Here is a 22,382-nt window from a genome sequence, read left to right as displayed (position 1 = left end):
TTTATTTTTTATGTTTTATATTTAGATAAATAAATGTATTACATTAATAGAAGTGCATATACAAATTTGTGTGGGTGTCATAAAAAAAACTTGTTCTTAGCTTCACTTTGTTTTCAAATCAAAATACAAAATTACCAGCTCTGGGCAAAGGAAGCAACCTCTGGTTACTGATCTAATGTCTTCTGCTGCTCCCAGTAAAAAAGGGAACTTCCATTGATGTCACCAGTGATGAAGCTAATTACATCTTTGCGGCTCCCAGCAGTATCACAAGGAGCTACAGAAAATGTCAAACAGGTAAATAACAGTCATTTTAAAACTAGCGCTACACCTGACTGGTCCAAGGGTTCTGTGAGAGCGCCATACAATGAGGCAGGAAATGAATCAGCTTCTAGCAGATATATTATGACCTAGTCTGTTAAAAAACATATTAAAGGGACACTAAGCCCCCAAAAACTATTTCATGATTCAAGTAGAGAATGCAATTTTAAACAACATTCCAATTGACTTCTATTATCTAATTTGCTTCATTATTTAGCTATCCTTTGTTGAAGAAATAGCAATGCACATGGGTGAGTCAATCACACGAGTCACCTATGTGCAGCAACCAATCAGCAGCTACTGAGCCTATCTAGATATGCTTTTCAGCAAAGTATATCAAGAGAATGAAGCAAATTAGATAATAGAAGTAAATTAGAAAGTTGTTTAAAATTGCATGCTCTTTCTAAATCATGAAAGAAAAATTTGGGGTTTCATGTCCCTTTAAGGTCCAGGGTTGCTTGGATTATATTTATTTCCAGTCAGTTGCCCTCCACAAAAGTAGCTGATGTTCAGAGGCTGACTGGGGGAAAGCAGATCTCAGATCAGACACTGTGGCCCTGCAGGCCCTATTAGCCCTGCCCATCTAGGATCTCAAATCAGCACCTATTTCCTGAACGCTCAGTAAGTTATATACCTATACTGGACCTCAGATCTGACTCATGGTCCTGAATCCCCTGTCAGCAACATTCCCTTATCAAACTGCAGATAATTTCTTTACATATTTTTTAACGGACAGGTACTTGACTGTCTGGTTAAAGGGACACTGAACCCATTTTTTTTTTTCTTTCGTGATTCAGATAGAGCATGTAATTTTAAGCAACTTTCTAATTTACTCCTATTATAAAATTTTCTTCATTCTCCTGGTATCTTTATTTAAAAAGCAAGAATGTAAGTTTAGATGCCGGCCCATTTTTGGTTTACAACCTGGGTTGTTCTTGCTGATTGGTGGATAAATTCACACACCAATAAACAAGTGCTTTCCAGGGTTCTAAACCAAAAATGGTCTGGCTCCTTAGCTTAGATGCCTTCTTTTTCAAATAAAGATAGCAAGAGAACGAAGAAAAATTGATAATAGGAGTAAATTAGAAAGTTGCTTAAAATTGCATGCTCTATCTGAATCACGAAAAAATTGGGTTCAGTGTCCCATTAAGTATAGGTTTTTGCTGTTTTTTTATTTTAAAGTGTGAATATACTGATTTATACTGAATAACAATTTTATACAAACATCCAAAATAAAAAAAGCTATATATACATTATTCGTATACTAGTTTGATAGTTTGAGATCATTGACTCATTTTTCTTTATCATTGTTTCCTATGAAACTTTATTAGACTATTTTGATTTAACAATTTTTTTTCTTTCATTTTTTTTCTTTGGGAACCCTGGTCAATCATGGAATGGGACAAGTGGAACGTTTACTTTTGTTTACTGGGAACCCATTAGGGACATGACATGAAACCCAAAAATGTTCAATCATGATTCAGATAGAGCATGCAATTTTAAACAGCTTTCACATGTACTTCTATTATCAAATTTGCTTTGTTCTCTTAGTATCCTTTGTTCAAAGAGCAGCAATGAACTACTAGCTCCCATTAGTGCTTTGCTGCTCCTGGGTAGGGATGGGTGAATGTGGTTTAATGGAAATTTGAATGGTAGAACGAATATTCCTTTGGTTATTCGTTTCACACAATCGAATATCGATAAGAACGAAAATTCTTTAAAATTTGAAAATCAAAATTTATTTTCGATTTTCGAATGTTGCTTTTGATAGCGAAAGTTCATAATAGTTGAAATATACACAATCAAATTTTGGAGGTCTAGCTTTCACTACATTCCATTGCTGATGTGTTTTCACATGTGCATCAACTCTAGTCCTTCAAATACCTACAGTGTAACCTAGGTTACAAAATGGCGGCACCCATGATTAGAGAAAGGTGCATGACATTTATTTAGTGTTTAGTGTCTCTGAAAACTCATCAATTATATAGTAACTAATGTCTTTTGTAATTTTTAACTACATTTATAATCTAATCAAATATAAGTTAATTATTTTATTCTGAGGTGTTATCTTTCGCATACGTGTGACTGCAGTGTAATGTGGCCCCAGGCCCAACCCACCATTAGTGGCTGGCATGCCATATATACACAAAAAAAAAACGAAAAAACAATTTTTAGAAGATTCAGCAATTTTATTTTTGGTGGGACTGGTCATTGAAAACCGGTTAAGGCATGGAGTTCTGTAATCCCCTTCTTCCAGAATGAACATTTGGCAGAAACTAAACATAAATGTGTTATTAGAATGTCCTCTTAGGATACAACACAGATCCCAGTTAAGAAGGGGGTTGGGTATGTAGAGGGTGCCTGTCATTTTATACATTCTCCAGTAATGTTATTATTTAAATTCTTAACGTATTGGATGCCAAAAGCATTTCTTTTTTAAAGGTGAAGAGTGATTGCAGTACCATGCTAGCAACAAATAGAGGAAAAATACAAATAAGAATAGTAAATAGCACACTGTGATGGAGACATTTTTAGAAAACAATGCTTTTGGTTGTACAACTGGTCTGCTAATTTACTAAACACTTTTTTCTGATTTTTGGATAGTCATTTGAATTTCACAAGCTTTTAATTTCCATTATTTTTGCCTCCCAGTTTTTGAGGAGTTAAAACATGAATCTAACATTCTATTTTTATTTTAAATGTTATGTATCAACATTAAACATCCTGTAATGTCATTTTATTATTGCAATATTGCTTGCATTAAACCTCTGAAAAGGGTTAAATACATATTTCATCTCAAGATTGGCAGAGTATTGCTGTTCTGGAGATGGCATTACATTTGTGGTTAACCCCTTTGTGAGAGTTAAACTCATAGGTCTGCACAAGTAATGCAATATTAGAGCATGTAACTGTTGGTCTTTTAATTTTCTTCAGACTATTAATCATTTTGCACTTCAAAGGTGTAACATTTTATTTTTTGCAAATAAAAAGTAGAGTAAAGGTATTTAATTCTGCATATCTTGTTTAAAGAGCCATATTAAGGAATTTATGGCAGCCAATAGAACTCAAAAAGTTATTTATGCACCCTAACTCATTAAAATGATCATAATTTTGTTGCTTTTGCTGAACCCACAGCAACATTGTTTAAATCACATGAGGGTGAAAGTGCATTGAGGGCTAGATTACAAGCGGAGTGCTAATTTATCTCACGCCTGCAAACGGGCAATTTTTCCCCGTTTGCGGGTGTGCGGCAAATGATCAGTCATTACAAATGGCTTGCGGTAGCAATTAGCACTTATAAAATTAACCAAAGTTCAGATCTCTGGTGAATTTTATAAATATCCACCAAATGCCCCCAAACTCAAGTGTAATATACTTTATTAAAAAATAAAGATAGTAACACATTTATTATTTAATAAAGTAACTGCACTTAGCCGTTTTTGGCGGCTAAAGTTGGTGGGTGTGGGGTGCTAAAAAAAACAACACTGAAAAGTGCCTTTACATTGTGGTCTATGGGAACTGTGTGTTTCCAGTAAATATACAGGGAGTGCAGAATTATTAGGCAAATGAGTATTTTGACCACATCATCCTCTTTATGCATGTTGTCTTACTCCAAGCTGTATAGGCTCGAAAGCCTACTACCAATTAAGCATATTAGGTGATGTGCATCTCTGTAATGAGAAGGTGAGAAGGGTGTGGTCTAATGACATCAACACCCTATATCAGGTGTGCATAATTATTAGGCAACTTCCTTTCCTTTGGCAAAATGGGTCAAAAGAAGGACTTGACAGGCTCAGAAAAAAAGCGTTTCATTCAAAATAGTCAACAGGGTCGCAAGAAGCGTGTGGAAAAACCAAGGCGCAAAATAACTGCCCATGAACTGAGAAAAGTCAAGCGTGCAGCTGCCAAGATGCCACTTGCCACCAGTTTGGCCATATTTCAGAGCTGCAACATCACTGGAGTGCCCAAAAGCACAAGGTGTGCAATACTCAGAGACATGGCCAAGGTAAGAAAGGCTGAAAGACGGCCACCACTGAACAAGACACACAAGCTGAAACGTCAAGACTGGGCCAAGAAATATCTCAAGACTGATTTTTCTAAGGTTTTATGGACTGATGAAATGAGAGTGAGTCTTGATGGGCCAGATGGATGGGCCAGTGGCTGGATTGGTAAAGGGCAGAGAGCGCCAGTCCGACTCAGACGCCAGCAAGGTGGAGGTGGGGTACTGGTTTGGGCTGGTATCATCAAAGATGAGTTTGTGGGGCCTTTTCGGGTTGAGGATGGAGTCAAGCTCAACTCCCAGTCCTACTGCCAGTTTCTGGAAGACACCTTCTTCAAGCAGTGGTACAGGAAGAAGTCTGCATCCTTCAAGAAAACATGATTTTCATGCAGGACAATGCTCCATCACACGCGTCCAAGTACTCCAAAGCGTGGCTGGCAAGAAAGGGTATAAAAGAAGAAAATCTAATGACATGGCCTCCTTGTTCACCTGATCTGAACCCCATTGAGAACCTGTGGTCCATCATCAAATGTGAGATTTACAAGGATGGAAAACAGTACACCTCTCTGAACAGTGTCTGGGAGGCTGTGGTTGCTGCTGCATGCAATGTTGATGGTGAACAGATCAAAACACTGACAGAATCCATGGATGGCAGGCTTTTGAGTGTCCTTGCAAAGAAAGGTGGCTATATTGGTCACTGATTTGTTTTTGTTTTGTTTTTGAATGTCAGAAATGTATATTTGTGAATGGTGAGATGTTATATTGGTTTCACTGGTAAAAATAAATAATTGAAATGGGTATATATTTGTTTTTTGTTAAGTTGCCTAATAATTATGCACAGTAATAGTCACCTGCACACACAGATATCCCCCTAAAATAGCTAAAACTAAAATCAAACTAAAAACTACTTCCAAAAATATTCAGCTTTGATATTAATGAGTTTTTTGGGTTCATTGAGAACATGGTTGTTGTTCAATAATAAAATTAATCCTCAAAAATACAACTTGCCTAATAATTCTGCACTCCCTGTATATCTATATAGTCATATACATATATATTAACAATTTATTGCCATCACTACGAGACTAACCTCCTGCGCTGTGCTAGTTCTCATGCAATGTCTTACAGCATGAGAACGAAAGTCCCATTGGAGCCTATGGAAGCACGCTCTCGTGAGAGCAAAGCAACCCAGCAATTCGAGAGCGAGGTTGCATTTGCATTGTGGCTATCTTGTAATACCAGCGCACATTTGCGTGCACTGGTATTACTCACTGGAGCGCAAATATCGATTTTGCAAAATCTATATTTTGCGCTCCACTTGTAATCTAGCCCTTAATGTGAAATGGGGTGTGTTAAAAGGAGTACAGATTATTTGAAGAGTGATATAAAAAAATTCAGTTTTCTGGAGATAAATCCTAAATATTCATTCCTGCTCTTGAGTAAAGGCTACAGGCTGGATGGGAAGTCTGTGGGCGCCATATGTAGTCTTTTGAACGCCATTTGCCTACCAGTGTTTAAAGGGATGGATCTATACAACTGATGAAATCGAGTTTTATCCACATCATCATTTAAATTGGATTTTTATGGTATCAAGAATATTATACAGTATTGCAGCTGAAAAAATTATCACAGAGCTTAGCTACCAAGGCCTCATATCATTTTGTAAAATGGAATCAAGCACTAACATAAAGTTCTCTCAATATTGGTGTCAGCTCTGAAGGTGTTTGTCTTTGCTGGCTGTTACGTAACCTTGGGCTTTCCAGCCTTGTCTGTTTAGCTTTGACGGTTTGTTTTTTACTATGGGGCTTTTCACTGTAAATTCCAAGTCCCCATGCAAAGTCATACTACACTCCAGTATACTCTGGGAAGGGAAGTGTTACTCTAGTAAGGGTGTGCTATTTCCTTCTATGGTATGGTAATGTTGCCAGCTGTTAAGACTTGCTGCCCTATAGACTAAGATTTAATCCAACCTGCCCATTATTTTGCATTCATTTTACTGGACAGGCAGTTAAAGTATTCTAGACTGTTCTAATATTGAAAACCAGACAACCCTCTCAATGGTGTACGGCAGGGACTGTATGAAGAGGACGCTCCGCGCTGGATGTCTTTGCCGCTCTGCCGTGATGAAGATAGAAGACACCCCACCCCAGCGATGGATGAAGATGTCACCACCTGGATGAAGACTTCTCGCCACCTGGATGTCCAGACTTCAGCAACCTTGAGTAGATATTCTGGGGTTAGTGTTAGGTATTTTTTTTATTTTTTGGGGTGTTTTTTTTTAAGATTAGGGTTTGGGCTTTTGAAAAAGAGCTAAAAGCCCTTTTAAGGGCAATGCCCAAACAAATGCCCCTTTAGGAGCAATGGGTAGCTTAGGTTTTTTTAGAGTTAGGTTTTTTATTTTGGGGGGTTGGTTGAGTGGTGGGTTTTACTGTTTTTTAACAGGTAAAAGAGCTGTTTAACTTAGGGCAATGCCCTATAAAATGCTCTTTTAAGGGCTATTGGTAGTTTATTGTAGGCTAGGGGGTGTTTTTATTTTGGGGGGGATTTTTTATTTTTATATGGCTATTAGATTAGGTGTAATTGTTTCTATTTTTGATAATTTCGTTTATTATTTTTTGTAAACTTGGTGTTTTTTTATTTTTCGTAATTTAGTGTTAGGTTTTTTTACATTTATAATGTAGATTTTTAATTGGTAGTATTTTTTATTTTATTATAATAGTAAGGTTAGGTTAATTTATAGTTTAATGTTAGGTTTATTTTTATTTCACAGGTAAGTTTTTATTTATTTAAATATAGTTATATTGTAATTTTAATTTAAAGTTAGGTTAAGGGGTTAATAGTTTAATTTAGTGTTTTGTGTTGTGGGGGCCAGCGGTTTAGGGGTTAATAGGTTAATTTAGTGGAGGAGATGTGGGAGGTCAGAGGTTTAGGGGTTAATAGGTTTATTTAATGGCGGAGATATGGGAGGCAGGAGGTTTAGGGGTTAATAACTTTATTATAGTGCCAGCGATGTCGGGGAGTGGTGGAATAGGGGTTAATAGCTTTATTATAGTGTCAGCGATGTCGGGGAGCGGCGGAATAGGGGTTAATAGCTTTATTATAAAGGGGTTAATAATTTTTATTAGTGTCGGGGATGTCGGTAGCGGCAGATTAGGGGTTAATAAATCTATTTAATAGTCGCAATGTGGGTGGACGGCAGATTAGGGGTTAATAGGTTTAATATAGTGTTTGTGATGCGGGAGGGTGGCGGTTTAGAGGTTAATAGGTAGTTTATGGGTATTAGTGTACTTTGTAACATTTTAGTTATGAGTTTTGTGAATCATTTTGTGGAGCAAAATTCATAACTACTGCTTTCAGATGGCGGTATGGATTGTGTCGGTATAGGCTGTAATGCAAGCTTTTTAGCCTCACTGCATAACCTGTAATACCGGCGCTATGAAAATGCCATGCAAAAACGTCATTTTTTTGAGTGTGGAATGGACGTTGCGTTACAGGCTAAAATGCTTGCGGTATAGCATTACCGACACGACTCGCAATAGCTGCGTTACTGCTTTTACGCTGAAATTGCCATTTTTTTTCACCGTTTAAAGCCGTAATGCAAAACTCAGAATCTAGGTGTATATTTGGTGCCTAATCACCTGCCAAGAGCCACCGCAAATTGTTGTTCTGACTGAGAGGATACCATCCGGAGCTCTACATTTGGTGCGCAACAGTTCTCACTACAGCACAGGTGCTGCCATCTTCAGACCTCACACATGCGGCCTGTAAAATCCGCACGGACAGTCTCTTAAGACCCAGACACGACCACTAAGAGATAATACCAAGTCTCAAATCCACATATCAGCAGAGATGTCGCAGCGCAAATTTAGGCCTAGATTTAGAGTTTTGTCGGTAAAGACCCGCGTAGCTAACGCCGGCTTTTTTCTGGCCGCACCATAAAAATAGCTCTGGTATTGAGAGTCCACAAAAAGGCTGCGTTAGGCTCCAAAAAAGGAGCGTAGAGCATTTTTAACGCAGCTTCAACTCTCGATACCAGAGTTGCTTACGCAAGCGGCCAGCCTCAAAAACGTGCTCGTGCACGATTCCCCCATAGGAAACAATGGGGCTGTTTGAGCTGAAAAAAAACATAACACCTGCAAAAAAGCCGCGTTCAGCTCCTAACGCAGCCCCATTGTTTGCTATGGGGAAACACTTCCTACGTCTACACCTAACACCCTAACATGTACCCCGAGTCTAAACACCCCTAGCCTTATACTTATTAACCCCTATTCTGCCGCCCCCGCTATTGCTGACCCCTGCATATTATTATTAACCCCTAATCTGCCGCTCCGTAAACCGCCGCTACTTACATTATGCTTATGTACCCCTAATCTGCTGCCCCTAACACCGCCGACCCCTATATTATATTTATTAACCCCTAATCTGCCCCCTCAATGTCGCCTCCACCTGCCTACACTTATTAACCCCTAATCTGCCGAGCGGACCTGAGTGCTACTATAATAAAGTTATTAACCCCTAATCCGCATCACTAACCCTATAATAAATAGTATTAACCCCTAATCTGCCCTCCCTAACATCGCCAACACCTAACTTCAATTATTAACCCCTAATCTGCTGACCGGAGCTCACCGCTATTCTAATAAATGTATTAACCCCTAAAGCTAAATCTAACCCTAACACTAACACCCCTATTTATTATAGGGTTAGTGAGGCGGATTAGGGGTTAATAACTTTATAATAGTAGCGGTGCGGTCCGCTCGGCAGATTAGGGGTTAATAAGTGTAGGCAGGTGGAGGCGACGTTGTGGGGGGCAGATTAGGGGTTAATAAATATAATATAGGGGTCGGCGGTGTTAGGGGCAGCAGATTAGGGGTACATAGCTATAATGTAGGTGGCGGCGCTTTGCGGTCGGCAGATTAGGGGTTAATTATTGTAGGTAGCTGGCGGCGACGTTGTGGGGGGCAGATTAGGGGTTAATAAATATAATACAGGGGTCGGCGGTGTTAGGGGCAGCAGATTAGGGGTACATAAGTATAACGTAGGTGGCGGTCGGCAGATTAGGGGTTAAAAAAATTTAATCGAGTGGCGGCGATGTGGGGGGGCCTCAGTTTAGGGGTACATAGGTAGTTTATGGGTGTTAGTGTACTTTAGAGTACAGTAGTTAAGAGCTTTATGAACCGGCGTTAGCCCAGAAAGCTCTTAACTACTGACTTTTTTCCTGCGGCTGGAGTTTTGTCGTTAGATGTCTAACGCTCACTTCAGCCACGACTCTAAATACCGGAGTTAGAAAGATCCCATTGAAAAGATGGGATACGCAATTGACGTAAGGGGATCTGCGGTATGGAAAAGTCGCGGCTGGAAAGTGAGCGTTAGACCCTATTTTGAGTGACTCCAAATACCGGAGTTAGTCTAAAACCAGCGTTAGGAGCCTCTAACGCTGGTTTTCACGGCTAACGCCAAACTCCAAATCTAGGCCTTAATAAGGCTAACAAACATGCAAAAACGCAGCATACAGGACACAGTTCGGTCAATACCTTTTATAAAACCTCAGAAGGTAATAAATCTATCACATCAGCCACCCATCCTGATGAGCAACCCACTACAGGTCTCAGGGCCGCCACTAGGAATTTTGGGGCCACTGACTTAACCATTGATCAGGCCCCCCCCCCCCCCTTGACATGTGCAATTTTTGACCAAGTTATTAAAACGTCTTTGCACTTTATTCTTAAGTGTCTATTTAAACTTGGAAATGTTGTAAAGGTAGTAACATACAAGCACACAGACACACTCATACACTGAAACAAACACTCACACATAAGGATTCACATATAGACACTCTAGTAGACACGCAAAGAAACACACTCAGACACAGGCACCCAGACACTCAGAACTTGTTTAGATTGACCTGACAAGTAATGAGGTAGACTAAAGTTTTGTAAAAAAAAAAAAAAAAAGGAGATTTAGAAAACAAAATGGAGTTCTGATTATCTTTTTGTAAAGGAAGATGCCAACTAAATGATGACAACAGCATGCAGTGGCTGAAAGGAAGGGCCCTGAACTGCCTAAACAATAATTTAAAGGTTAAATGATGGATTGGTGACTTCCGGAAAGGTCTTATTAGTCTCAAAGTCTGTAGAAAGATGTGAATAATCAGTAGTAAGGTCAAAATGTCCTAAAAAGGAACAGACAATGGACACACACACACACACACACACACAAACTTGCACATACACCCAAGGAAACACCGACAGAGAGAGCCTCAGAAAACACACAAAGACATGCACACACACAGAGAAACTCACAGAAAACACACAAAGACATACACACACAGAGAGACAACAACATAAAACATAGAAAGACATACATACACACACCCTCAGTGAGACATTCACAGAAAACACACAGACATACACACACCCTCACAGAGACACCAACAGAAAACACACACCCTCACAGAGACATCCACAGAAAACACAGACATACATACATACACACACACACACACACCCTCACAGAGACATCCACAGAAAACAGACATACACACCCACCCTCACAGAGGCATCCAGAGAAAATACACAGAGATAAACATACACACACCCTCACAGAGACACCCATAGAAAAAGCTCAAAGACATATGCACACACTCTCACAGAGATCCAAAGAAAATGCACAAAGACATACACACCCACCCTCACAGAAAGACCCACAGAAAAAAAATACATACACACTCATAGAGACACAAACCAAAGCACAAAGACATAAAGACAGACACCCACAGAAAGACTCACAGGAGGAAACATTGATGCACCTTGCATCCCCTAAATCAACAGTGTGTGACATGCATGATAAAAAAATGATCACTTTTTAAAGAATCATATTTGTAAATGTGCAAACAAAAATAACTCTGTGAATTCAAAATTGTACATTAATGATCTGGGTAGATGGCTAGATGAAGAAAAGTACTTTTAAAAGGTTGACATATGTTTGTTTTCCCCCATTTTTCCCAACCAAAAGCACCACTTCAAATATAGTGTACAAATGTTCCCATCTGTCATCTGTACTTATGGATTTTGAAAATGCTGTACTCTATATGGTCTTGGTGGAGCCATAAGCTGTGGTACTCATACCATTAGATCTAGTTAATTGCAGGATTTAGGCTTGTTGGTATGTATTTCAAAATTAAGTCAGCTGTAGTGTAAACTGAACAGTTTTAAGTTAACCTGTCTCATTTCAAACACTGAGCAATCTTAGTCTGAGAGTATAACATTTTATGCAGATGTAAATATCTTAGATAAAATGCCTCCTTGCATCTGGAAAGTCATTGCATAAAGTGGCAGTAAACTGGAATGTAATATATATATATATATATATATATATATATATATATATAAATACAGGGAGTGCAGAATTATTAGGCAAATGAGTATTTTGACCACATCATCCTCTTTATGCTTGTTGTCTTACTCCAAGCTGTATAGGCTCGAAAGCCTACTACCAATTAAGCATATTAGGTGATGTGCATCTCTGTAATGAGAAGGGGTGTGGTCTAATGACATCAACACCCTATATCAGGTGTGCATAATTATTAGGCAACTTCCTTTCCTTTGGCAAAATGGGTCAAAAGAAGGACTTGACAGGCTCAGAAAAGTCGAAAATAGTGAGATATCTTGCAGAGGGATGCAGCACTCTTAAAATTGCAAAGCTTCTGAAGCGTGATCATTGAACAATCAAGCGTTTCATTCAAAATAGTCAACAGGGTCGCAAGAAGCGTGTGGAAAAACCAAGGCGCAAAATAACTGCCCATGAACTGAGAAAAGTCAAGCGTGCAGCTGCCAAGATGCCACTTGCCACCAGTTTGGCCATATTTCAGAGCTGCAACATCACTGGAGTGCCCAAAAGCACATGGCCAAGGTAAGAAAGGCTGAAAGACGACCACCACTGAACAAGACACACAAGCTGAAACGTCAAGACTGGGCCAAGAAATATCTCAAGACTGATTTTCTAAGGTTTTATGGACTGATGAAATGAGAGTGAGTCTTGATGGGCCAGATGGATGGGCCCGTGGCTGGATTGGTAAAGGGCAGAGAGCTCCAGTCCGACTCAGACGCCAGCAAGGTGGAGGTGGAGTACTGGTTTGGGCTGGTATCATCAAAGATGAGCTTGTGGGGCCTTTTCGGGTTGAGGATGGAGTCAAGCTCAACTCCCAGTCCTACTGCCAGTTTCTGGAAGACACCTTCTTCAAGCAGTGGTACAGGAAGAAGTCTGCATCCTTCAAGAAAAACATGATTTTCATGCAGGACAATGCTCCATCACATGCGTCCAAGTACTCCACAGCGTAAATAATTGAAATGGGTATATATTTGTTTTTTGTTAAGTTGCCTATTAATTATGCACAGTAACAGTCACCTGCACACACAGATATCCCCCTAAAATAGCTATAACTAAAAACAAACTAAAAACTACTTCCAAAACTATTCAGCTTTGATATTAATGAGTTTTTTGGGTTCATTGAGAACATGGTTGTTGTTCAATAACAAAATTAATCCTCAAAAATACAACTTGCCTAATAATTCTGCACTCCCTGTATATATATATATATATATATATATATATATATATATATATATATATAAAAATGCATATCTGCCAAAAGGGCACCTATCATTTGCGTACTGAGGAGGAAACATTTCTGCATGGTTTTAAATATAGAATTTCTACAGCATTGTCAAATAATCATAAATACACTGCTGCTAAAAAAGAAATGTTTTTGTAGACCCCTGGCCCCACCATACAACTACTACCACACTGAAGTTATAATCCGAAATTGAACAAAGAAATAAAAAACATTTGCTTAATAAGTCCTATCCTCTCTTCAAATGAAAGTGATCTGCCGTCTGACTCAGGCACACACTGTACAAACAAAGTGCCAAGTCTGTCTCACACTGCATAGTGGTTTAGTGCACACTCAGAAATCCTCTCAAATGCTAATACTTTACTCCTTGTAATAACATTTCCCATGCTCAATTAGTACTCTGCTGTAGTACCTACTGGTGGCTGCCAAAATTTAAAAAATTTTTTTTTAGTTCTTGCCTCATGGGGCCCCCCTGGCCCATTGGACCCCTGACAGGAGTCACCCTTGTCACGCCCTGATGGCGGCCCTGACAGGTCTCCTTGAAGAAGACAAGCAGGGAACACCAATTGCCTTGCCAGGCCAGGCCACAGCACAGACACGCCGGTCACACTCAAAGCTATTGAAAGGCTTATAGACCAAAGTCCTGCATCAAAGAGGAGTGTGCAGACCTAAAGAAAGATATCAATGACTTAGGTCTTAGAGTCTCAACCTTAGAAGAAGAGAGAGAGGAATTTCATAATAACTTCACTGAAATAACAGAGAATATGTCAAATTACCAGCAACAAATCGTAGACCTTGAAAACAAAGTAAACGATCTAGAAAATAGGGCACGCCGCTGCAACTTGCATTTCCACGGCATACCAGAAACCATACAAGGGGCTGCAATACCAGAGTACCTGAAATCTCTTTTTCAGGAACTAGCGAAAGATAACACCACTCCATTACCTGATTTTCCTCTTGAAAAGGTGCATCGTGCCCTACGCTCAAAGCCATCTGAAAATCAACCACCAAGGGACATTATAGTATGATTCCAAATCTATAAACAAAGAAGAGAGGTGGATCTAGCAGCGGATCTACTAGCTCATTGATGAGCAAAGGTACCGCTTTATATTTTCAAGGAACGTTTTCTTATGTTACCTGAAATTCTTCAATTCAGATATATTACAGTTAAGTGGGGGTTGAGAATGTACATACATAAGCCCTGGGGACACAATATATAGCACTAATATATACACCAGCGTGCTTGAGGCAGAGTAAGCTATACATTTTTTGCAATATATTGTGTATATTGATACCACCATCTAAATATTGTACATACCTCCTCTTTTTTCTCATTGTCCAAATCTATAAACACAGAGATATAATAATATATAATCTCGCAAGAACACATCAAGTTCTACAATACCAAGATGCTAAAATACAGAGTTTTCAAGATCTCTCCTCTAAAACTTTGCAGCAAAGATGAAACTTTGCACCTATAACTACACATCTGACAACCTGAAGATACCAAACAAAACTGATAAAGTCAGAAACAAAGGAATTACAAGAAATGCAAAAATGGGATGACGTACTCATTAAAAATTCAGATAAACGCGGTAATGTGGTGATCTGGCCAAAAGATATGTACTTACGGGAAGTACATAAACAGTTACGGAATAAAGATTGTAATTCTAAACTAGTATTTGATCCTACTCAAAACTTTCAAGAACAATATAACAGGATAATAAACAATGCTGTGAAGGATCAAGTCATAACACCTAAAGAAAGCAAATTCCTAACAGTACATGAACCCAAAATAGCTAGGTTTTATGCAATACCCAAAATTAATAAAAATCCAAATATGCCTCCTGGCCACCCCATAGTTTCAGGTATTAATAATCTAACCGAGAAGGCGAGTCAATATGTTGACTACAGACTTAGGGAATTTGTCATCCAGTTACCATCTTTTGTGATACAATTGAGGTCTTACACCATGTTGAAAATATTCAAATGACTGAAAATACCATCTTAGTAACGGCAGATGTTGAAGCACTCTATACTAGTATAGATCATCAACTAGGTATTAAGGCAGTACAAAACTTTCTAGAATCCTCATCTGATGAAGAAAAAGCTCACAATGATTTAATTCTGGAACTACTAATAAAGAATAACCTGTGTTTTCTAACTGCCTATGGTTCACAAGTATGTTATGAGGATTGAGACTGCTTGCATCCCACAGCACTAGTAACCGGCTAATCCCTAGGCCAGACTCAGATTTATCTGTCATACCACATGAGTAACCGAGAGAGACAATAATCACTGATCTTCTACTATTTATCCCAGTATTATACCTGACCATTATCCTAACATAATACCTAATCCTGGTGTAAATGATCCCCAGGGTTAATACACTGATCACCCTAGTATTCTCTAGTTGATTTTAAAGTACCCATTTTAAGATACCTATTAAAGTTTAATTTTAAATAGTTGTATGTTGATGCAAACCTTCTATACCTATGATATGTATAACGCAAATGGGATTTGAGTGCTATTTGTGTATCTTAATTTTGCAACTCTCTTTAGTTGTATAAGTACTAACCTGAATATACCATACAGGTGGGGCTTTCCAACCTCCATCACAACACAAAGGAATGGAAAACAAATAGAATGCATATCTACAGAGGACATCTCTGTTTTCTGTGAGCTACTGGACATACCCCCAATAGACTCACTGATTCAACAAATGAGATCTTCAGGAAAGGTCCCACAGATGGTACCAAAACCACAGAGGAGACCCTGGACTGAAGTCACCAGAAAAAGCACCAAAACAACCCAAAGTGGCCTGTCTAGAAGTCTAAAAGACTCTTAATGGGAATCAACATTAATTGGACCTTTACACTGCAGTACAATTCAGGACTGAGTATTAAACAAATGCATAATACTTAATGCCCTGGATAATAGAGGTATTTACCCTATGTTTATTGTTACTTCTATATGTTTATGTCACATGCATCACGCACTTGTATTAACTGTTATGTTTACAGATTTTCACCTGTTGCTCAACTATTGTTGTAACATTTTAGGCAGTAGTAAGAAAATATTGACAAGGTTGCCATCAAAATGGCGATACACAACGCACCAAATTGAATACTTCTTACACAAAAATGAATTTTTTTGGCTGTGTACTGACTGACTACGGCTACAGTCCCTCAGTCTTTAACACACAACTCCATACCATGGAACAACACACACTTGTCTTCAATTCATCTTTACACTTCCCACCACTACCTGTTATTCTAAACTCAAGCCACAAACACAATTACACCAGACTAGATTATATCTTCTGTAGTCAAAACTTACTATCCTCTCTAAAAAGCTCACAAATTTCACAGACATCTTGGTCAGACTATAACAAGGTAATCAGTACTTTTAAGTGGTCCTCGCGACTGCCACATAAAATTAATTGGAGGCTAAATGATTATATTTTCTCTATTTTTTAACAAATAGCCTAAACCACAGATGAATTCTTTCAATTTAATGATCCGCAAGACACCTCAGCCTCACACAATTGAGAAGCCTATAAAGGTTTTAATAGAGGACAATTACTAGAGCACACCATAAGACAAAAACAACACAACTGACAAATCTGACTACTACGCTGACCACAATAGAATACAGACATAAGCAAAACCCAGAATCAGATCAGATCCTGGCAGAATTAATGGAAGCTAGAGAAAACCTGAACAAATACTTGACACAACCCGCTCAAATACAAACCCTTATTACGAAAGCTAAATTTTATATAGGTGGGAACAAAGCAGGATGTCTCCTAGCTAGAACACTTAAGAAAAAGAAACTAGGCACATTCATAAGAGCCATAACAAACTCGTCAAACATATTATACATTAAAAGAGAGGACATTGCGAATAGCTTTGTATCCTACTACACATCCTTGTATAAATTACCCACCCACGCTTAATATTAACAACTATATAAAAAAATACACACTTCAACACTAACTGCAGATGAAATTGAAATGCTGGAATCCCCATTAATCCTTCAAGAAATATAGGCAACTATAAAATCACTGCCTTCGGGCAAAACTCCAAGTCCAGGTGACCTTACTTCTAAATGTTATCAACTTTTTCTCACCCACATAGGACACCTTCTACCAAACCACTGACCAAGGGAATCACTTCCCTCAATCCCTACTAGAAGCCACAATCACCAATTTCGCTAAACCTTACAAACCCACGGATAAGGAAGGCAACTATAGACCCATCTCGTTATTAAACATAGATGTAAATGTTTACGCCAAATTATTAGCGACAATATTAAATAAGATTCTACCCAAATTAATCCACCCGGACCAGGTGGGCTTCATGCCAGGTAGGGAAGCAAAAGAAAATACCATGAGAGTACTCCTCACCCTACAAGCAGCCAAAGACAATGGCACACCTCTAATACTTCTGTCCTTGGATGCGGAGAAAGCTTATGACAGGGTGGATTGGGACTTTATGTGGTCCACCCTGTCAAGGTTTATATCCCTTCCAAATTTATCACCAGAATTCAAGCCCTCTATACAAACCCCACAGCTAGGGTACGAGCTAATAACACCTTATCACAATCCTTTACAATAAGAGATGGCACAAGGCAAGGATCACCCCTCCTATTTGCCCTTACTGTCAAGATTTTAGCCACACAAATTTGAGCTCAACCTGAAATTGTAGGTATGCAATATGGCAATCTAGAACAAAAATCCCTTTTATTTGCTGATGATATAATAATACTAACACTCCAATCACCCCATACTTCTATTCCAGCACTAGTGCAAATGCTAACACAGTATAAACACATATCTAATTTCTCAATTAATTCAGACAAATCGGCACTTATCCTGATTATCCTTTCCGAAGAAGAAACCCATTACATTGAGCAATACACTGTTTTTTTTAAATCTCTGACAGACTTAAATACTTGGGATTTACCATACATGCTAATCCAAACAATTTCTTTGAATATAACTACATACCACTTCAAACCAAATCCTTTAAACTGCTAGAAACCTGGCACAAACAAAACCGACTCTCTTGGCTAGGCTGCATTAATGCAGTAAAAAATGATTGTTATTCCCAAATATCTCTATCTATTCCATGAGTCGTATTGTCACTTGGAACCATAACACCCAATCAAACCTTTGGGTACAAATAGAAGCGCATTTAACTTAACAACAACATCTAAGAGACATATGCTGGCTATCTAAATCAGCTAGATCACCCTACCTCTACCAACACAACTATACCAAATACAGACTACATACTTGGGACAAAATAGTCGTGGAATTTCCAAGCATATCTAGTCCTATATAACCTTTAACCCCTTTAATTAACAATCTCATTTTTATACATAAATATACTATTACTCTTTCAAATCTCTAAAACTCGAATCTACCCATCTACCTCCTAATAGAAGAAGGAATGATCAAAACCAAAAAATACCCTTAAAAAACGAAATTGACCTCCCCCTTCCATGAATGGTTCTCATATTTCCAAACAAGCCATCATGACTTGCCCCCAGAAGGACATGCTTTTAGGGCCTCTAACCCACTTCGAAACTCTAAATATTTCTCTGGAAGTCTCCAAAGCCCATATATTAATCATATATAAAATGCAACAAGGAACTTTTCCAAACAGAAGACCAATATACCTTAAACACTGGGAATCAGAATTACAGAACCAACTCCCTGATAAACAATGGAAAACAATCTTTCAGTTGACCGCTAAATCCTCTATTGCCCCAAACATTCTTGAATTAAAGGGATAGTAAAGTCCAAATTAAACTTTCATGTTTCAGATAGGGCATATAATTTTAAACAACTTTTTAATTTACTTTTATCATCAAATTTGATTTGTTCTCTTGTTATTCTTAGTTGAAAGCTAAACCTAGGTAGGCTCAAATGCTAATTTCTAAGCCCTTGAAGGCTGCCTCTCATATGAATGCATTTGACAGTTTTTCACAGATAGAGGGCGTTAGTTCATGTGTTTCATATAGATAACACTGTGCTCATGCATGGGAAGTTATTTAAGAGTCAGCTTAGATACAAGGTAATTACAGAGGTAAATAGTATATTTCTATAACAGTGTTGTTTGTGCAAAACTGGGGAATGGTAAATAAAGGGATTATCTATATTTTTAAACAATAACATTTTTGGTGTTTACTATCTCTTTAAATGATAAAATTTTATTTAGGTGGTACTTTACCCCCAAAAACTCAGACAGATCTTCCCAGGAACATCGGCTAAATGCTGGAAGGGGTGGGGGAGATAGGCACCATAACGCATATTTGGTACACCTGCCTGGTAGTGAGGAGGTTTTGGAAATTGGTAAATAACCACATCAAAACTACCCTGGGTATGACAACCCCCTTTTCCCTGAACTAATACTTTTTAACCGTTATCCGAAAATAAGTTGTAAACTTCGTAAAAACGTATTCCAATGTATGTTGAATTGTACTAAACACCTCAACCACCAACTTTAGATCAGTGAGTAAAGAAAGTACATCATGCGCTTGCCCTAGAAAAAATAAATTATAGTTTTACTGGTAAAAGAGACTTTATTATGGACGTTATATTTTTATGGGAACAAAACTATTAACCACATACAAGCAAGGTAGATATAAACATAAATATCTTTCTTAGTTTATTCAGAAAATGTATTTAATTCTATACAAGCTGAAATTAACGAATCATTACCCGCATCAATAGAACTGTTTGATGCAAACTTTTTGCAAAAATTTCATGCACACCTTAACTTTCCCTTCTTTCTCTTTGCACTTTTTCTGTACAAATTAGATAACATAAATGTGTCCTTATATGAACTTGAGAATAAAATTCTGTTGCAAAATAACCCACATTGGTATGTGATGACAGTACAAGCAAAAACAGGTAAAACTCAACCTTCAGATAATGTGACATTTCTTAACTCTAACTAATCAAGTTTATTTTTTTCCAGTGATGACAGAAACATATTTATCAAACGTCTTAGAGCTATAAGTTAATAAGTGGTTATCAAACTCTGCATTTAACTATTTTTAATAATTCAGACCTACTTACTGATACTTTTTTTTTTTTTACAAGTGGTAGTACCTAGTAGTAAGACTGGCAGTGCCTGGGCGATGCTGAATGAGATGTGTGTGTAGCAGAATCAGGGGAGTGAGAGTGAACAGGCATCATATTAGAGCTCTGCCTGCGAGGGGAGGAATGGGTTGGGGTGAGCTAAGACAGAAACGGTGTTAAACAACTTGCTTGTAAGAGTGGCTTTTTTCAGGAATGCAGGTATGAAAGAGGCGAATGGCTATGTAAGTATGATCCATCATCGGGTAAAACACAACCAATCGGATAAAAGGGATCCAGAATGCTGCATCAAGGGGTTCTACTTGAGGGACTGAGGGAGATGGAAATACTGGATAGTTATAGTTTTTTTTCAGGCCTCTGGCAGTTTTCAGGTGACAGAAGAATTTGTTAGTGGAATGTCAGTCTCAGTAGAATTTCTCAATGGCTCTGGAGCTACATCTTCAAGGGTTATTTCCTTCCCCCCTGTACCTTAGGGATGGCGCAGTGTGAAGAGGGGCTTGTATGCACTGGTAGGAGTCTCCAATAAACTATCACGCATAGAGCAGCTGAAGACAATGGAATCTATGCAATGTATGCATATGCTGTATATAAGTTTGAGCTGATATAAAGGTATTTAATGTAGCTTTATAAATAGCAACATTATCCTATGTCTGTCACTATATGTGTGGCTGTAAACATGCTAATCACTTTTTCCTGGTGTTTGCTTTAGTAGTTAGGTGTTACAAAAACACAATATGCAGTTGATCAAAACTACTAAATTAACTTTCCAGCAGCAACAAACCTTATTGCAAGCAGCACCAATGCAATTAAGGTAACCTGCCTAATTGTAACAGACCCTGAAATCCGGCCCAATTGCTTTAACAATTAAGCACTTTCCGTTTGGAACCCCCCAACCAAAATTATACATCTAAAGTGCTTCCCCTATACAATCCCCAACATCTAATTAAACCACATGCATCCACAATAACCCAGTTAAATAAAAAAAAAGCTTTTTATCCCTAAAAGTTTCCACTTTAAATTAGCTGAAAGCATCGTCTCATCTCTTTTTATCTAATCGTGATTGGTTATCTGACTTGCATTGGGGCAAACTTAAATTTTTGTTCAGGATAGTAGGTCATGCCAAGAATGTTTGGACTGGCTGAGGTCACATAGCCGAGTTTAGTAAGCCAAACACCCATGGGGGTCAGATTGCAATTAATAGTTATTGGAGATGTAGAAGGCTGCTGTTTTAGGATTTATGTGCAATAACAATGGTACCAATATGATATAGCTACAAGTGTTAGAGCAGGTACTGTAAGAAGCAACTTTGTGGTTGGTCATAGAGACATACAATAAGCTATTGCTATTTTAAAGTGATACATAAAACAAATAGGGCCAGATTATAAGTGGCACATCAGCAGTTACGTGCAAGCGAAAAGGGGTTTATCGTGGGTATTTGCGTGTATCGGGTTTACTGCTCATATTACAATTTAAAAATAAATGTGATCACTTGAGCACAATCACGATTTACATTGGAATGACTACAGCGTCTTCAGAGCTCTGGTTAACTGTTTCACGAAACAAACAAGTGTCACAAACACCAGAGGTGGGACCAAGTCATTGGTTTGCAAGTCACAAGTAAGTATTGAGTCTTTGGGGCATATTTATCAAGCTCCGATTGGAGCTTGATGCCCCGTGTTTCTGGTGAGCCTGCAGGCTCGCCAGAAACAGCAATTATGAAGCAGCGGTCACAAAGACCGCTGCTCCATAACCTGTCCGCCTGCTCTGAGCAGACGGACAGACATCGCCGGAAATCAACCCGATCGAGTACGATCAGGTTGATTGACACCCCCCTGCTGGCGGCCTATTGGCCACGAGTATGCAGGGGACAGCGTTGCACCAGTAGCTCTTGTGAGCTGCTGGTGCAATGCTGAATACGGCAATCATATTGCTCGCCATATTCAGCGAGGTCTGGAGGACCTGATCTGCAGTGTCGGATCAGGTCCGCCAGACCTTAATAACTAGAGGCCTTTGTATTTAAGTCCCAAGTCAAGTTGAGAGTCAAGACAGGCAAGTCCCAAGTCAAGTCCAGAGTCAAGTCAAACAAGTTTAAGTCAAGTCCAGAGTCAAGACAGGCAAGTCCAAGTTAAGTCTCGAGTCAACAAAGGTAAGTCTAGGTCAAGTCCTCACTCCTCAACTTTAAACTTCAAGTGTCCAACAAGTCATTAGTATTCTTTGCATAATTTAGCGTTGGATTATTAATTAATGTATATAATGTATACTAATTCATATCAGGAAGGTGTTTAAAATTATGTTTTTCTTTTCCCCGTTCAATTTCATGT

The sequence above is a fragment of the Bombina bombina genome, chromosome 2 (assembly GCF_027579735.1).
Source record: "Bombina bombina isolate aBomBom1 chromosome 2, aBomBom1.pri, whole genome shotgun sequence".
NCBI classification, from domain to species: Eukaryota; Metazoa; Chordata; class Amphibia; order Anura; family Bombinatoridae; genus Bombina; species Bombina bombina.
Note: the sequence above shows the minus strand (reverse complement) of the source record.